This window comes from Lathyrus oleraceus, chromosome 2, assembly GCF_024323335.1.
Source record: "Lathyrus oleraceus cultivar Zhongwan6 chromosome 2, CAAS_Psat_ZW6_1.0, whole genome shotgun sequence".
Taxonomy (NCBI): domain Eukaryota; kingdom Viridiplantae; phylum Streptophyta; class Magnoliopsida; order Fabales; family Fabaceae; genus Lathyrus; species Lathyrus oleraceus.
This window is the reverse complement of record NC_066580.1, coordinates 468580316-468584243: the sequence shown is the minus strand read 5'-3', so window position 1 is coordinate 468584243 and position 3928 is coordinate 468580316.

Genomic DNA, 3928 nt, shown 5'->3' with positions numbered 1-3928 from the left:
TTTTATCCAAATTGAGTGAGGTTTTTTTCACCATGCTCCTTGTAATGTGTAGAATTTAATCATGATTTTTTTGATTTTTGTGCACGTGTAAAAAATTAAAATGCCTAGGGTTTGCTTGGTAGTGTCACATTTGTACATGCTTTGCCAATACTTTCATAAAATGATGATGCTTTCAAATAAATGGATGAAATTTTTTGTGCTTATTCTGGACACTTTGATGGTGATTTTCATGTAGAGTTTGTGATTTTTGGATACTTGGTCAAGGAGATATGAATTTTTGATTAGAGGTGTGACAATTTGTGTCACACCAAGCTTGATGAACTTCATGATTTTATTTTCCTTGCTTAGGAACCTTGAATTGAGCCAAAATTTTGCATGAATGATCATATGTATGTTGAGATAACATGTGAATTTCTCTGGAATTTTTGATGGCATTTTCTAATTGAGTGGAATTTTCTCCTCTGTTGGCTCATTTTTGTGACTTCATGTGACACATGATTGTATTTTGCTTGTGAAATTCTCATTGTGTATTGAATGAATGTGAAATTTGATGGAGTGATTCTAGACACATTATAGGTCATTGTGGTGTTGATCCCATTCATTTCTCATACTTCATTTCTGTTTTATGATTTTTGGAAGTTGGTGTTTGTTTTTGATGCCTTGTGTTGGCTTGTATGCACTTGTCTGAACTTTTTGATTTTCATTACCCTACTTCCCTTGATCCAATTGAGCTGAAATTTGATATGCTATTCATTGGATATGTTCTGTTTAGACTTGAATTTTTGTGACATTTATTGAATTGTTTTGGATTGGATTTGATTGAGATCTTTCTGTTTGGTCTTTTGAAGTTGCAAATTGCATGTTTGATGCTATTTTGTGCATGAAATGATAATGATGAATGATATGAGCATAGGACCAATTGCATTTGTTTCTAAATTGTTTGATTGTGGTTTTGGATAATTTTCACTTGCTGTTTTAGATTTTTCATCTCTTTTGGACCCTAGGCTTGGCCTAGTGGTCTTGTTTCTCACTTTTGAATTGTGTTTCAGGAAGAGATGCAAATGGTTTAAGGAGGAAAATGCAAGTTAATTAAGTTGACTTGTGAATTGTTGATAACTAACATTGACTTTGTGTTGTAGGGTTTGATGCTTGAGTTTGAGCTCATGGCTTGCACTTATGTGCATTAACTTGTGTTTGACTGTACAGATTAACATTTGCTGTTTACTGTTGGTTTGTCTGAGTACTGATGATACTTGATTGATTTCAGGTACATTAAGTTGCTTACAGTTCCTTGAGAACTTGCTTGCTGCTGCTTGGTTGGTTAACCAATAGAGGTAGAACATTCTAACTCCATGTAGTCTGGAAGACCTGGCCTGTTACTTGGCCAGGCACCTGTCTGAAGTCCTCCTTAAGAGGCGATGTTTGTGATTGTTTACTTTTGTCCCCAAGCAGGTAAAGACCTCTATGAGGCAATTGGTGGATCAAAGAGATATGCAATCTATCTCCCACTATTATGTTGAGTCGTCCCTCTGCTCACACCACTGTGTTGACGCATTGGGACATTAACCCAAGATCTTGTACAGTGTACAGTTGAGTCAGAGTCTTGAGCGTAGAAGGGTTCCCACTTTCTGGACTCACGCTCCTTTGTCTGAAGCTCTCCCTGGCCAGGGATAAGAGCTGTGAAGTCTAATCTTCACTCACCTTTCATCTGCTTCACCCTGACTCTCAATGTCAGGGTTAAGAGCGAACACTACCCTGTACAGTTGACTTGCCTCGGCAGTCCACCCTTTGTTTGAGCCTCACTTGACTGGCTATAGTGTGTGCTATGTGAATGTTTGCTTTATTTTGATTGATGCTTGCATGCTTGTTATTCCTGGTTAGGATTAGCTTGCTGTTGAGCAAGTTAGGATAGAAACCATAACATAGGGAAATGATGCATGATAACACTAGGCTCGAGTACAGCTCCCTAGTAGTGTGTCTCCCTTTGTATCTGGTTAGAATTTCTTTCCCTTTCAGGGGAACTACGTCGCCCTGATCCTCATACCAGATGAGGTACGTAGGCAGGAGGTCGTGCGAGACCTCTCCGGGCACCCTTTTCTTTTTTGCGTGTGTTTTGTTTGGCAGCTATCAGGCTCGAGTTCCCGACTCCCTTTTAGTTTGTGTAGAATTTCTTTCCCGTTCAGGGGAACTACGTCGCCCTGATCCTCATACCAGATGAGGTACGTAGGCAGGAGACCGCGCGAGGTCTCTCCGGGCACTTTTTTTTTCTTTTTGCGTGTGTTGTTTGTTAATCCTTTTGTGTGTCAGTATATGGACGTAAGCCCAATGATTGGCTGTCCATATCCTGATTGTGTTTGTTTGGTTCGGAAGCCGATATAAGTCCAGCGATTGGCATTCGGGTTCCAGGTTTGCCTGTGTTTGTGTGTGTCTTGTTTGGCGTGCGTGAGCCGAACTACGGCAGCTCTGATTCTTGTTCCAGACGAGATACGTAGGCATAGGATGCGATGTCCTAGCGAGCCCTCTTCCTCTTAACCCCACCTGTGTTGTCTTCGGTGTGTGTGTGTGATGTTTGTTTAGAAACCTTTTCTTTCTTTTAGAGCGTGGATCCCGTCGAGTACGACGGACGTGAGGGGTGCTAATACCTTCCCCTTGCGTAACCGACTCCCGTACCCTTTCTCTTTGGTCGCGAGACCATTTCCTTTCCAGGTTTACTCTGAGCATTTCCTTTCCCTCTTTTGGGATAAATAACGCACGGTGGCGGCTCTGTGTTGTGTTTTGTTTCAGCCCGCCGGTTGTTTTTCGCGGATGCGACAATGCAGAGCCTTCTGTGGGGCCTTCTTCAGTGTAGCCTCTTGTTATCATTTGTGTTGGATTACCGTCAGGCCTGTTGACGGAATTCACGTGCTTGTATTTTCTTTCTGATTCTGGAGAATTGTAATTTGACTTGTGTCAGCCTGATGTATGACTCTTGCACTTATTGTGCACTTTTGGTATACAATGATTATTTTCATTCAGTGATCGATCTTCAAGCTTTATTTGCTTTGCTTCACTCACACAGCACACACATGGTTGGGTGGTATCTTCGCTAAATCACATATCTCTGATTTGTATGATGAAACCAGATGTGATGTCAAAATATTGCCGCCGAATTATTATCTGTCTCGATGAAACCAGGATCGAAAGATAGAGTGTTCCTCATATGGATAGACATTGCATTCATGCATGAACCATAATAACTTGTCTTCTGTTTTGCAGGTGTCAGTTTCTAACATGTTTGATTGACATAGGAATGACGAATCTCCCCAACGCCGACATTCTCGAATTGAAAGAGATGATGAGGGAGTTATCCGATGTTGTACGAGGGCTCGCCAAGGGGCAGAAAGCGATCGCCGAGAAGGTGGAGAGGATTGAAAACTGGCTGAGAATGGGGGAAACCCAGGGAGATGCTCTGTCGTCTGGAGTAAAGAAGCCCTCTGGCGGTATTCAGCACAAGAAGGAGGTTGAGTCAAGTGAAGGGCATGCCAAAAGGGGTAAAGATCGTTATCACTTGTATGCTGCTGCATTGACTATTCCTGCTGGTAATTCATCTGTACTACAGCAGCGGCAGTCACCTCCACAGAGAACACAAAAAGCTGGGTGCCAAGTGAGAAGAAGGACGACAGATCGTCATTTTAATAAGCCGCCCGTGACTTATGCCTCTCTGTTTAAAAGGTTGATGGATCTCGGGTTGGTGCAGCCAAGGACATTGGTTCCAGGGAAACCGGATCAGAGGCTTGCAAGTTATGATGAGAATATCAGGTGCGAGTTCCATGCTGGTGCACCCGGACATCACATTGAGGGGTGTAAAGCTTTTAAGCTTGTCGTTCAAGATTTGGTGGATTCTAAAGCCATCAATTTTGCACTGATGTCGGATGTTAATACTAACCCC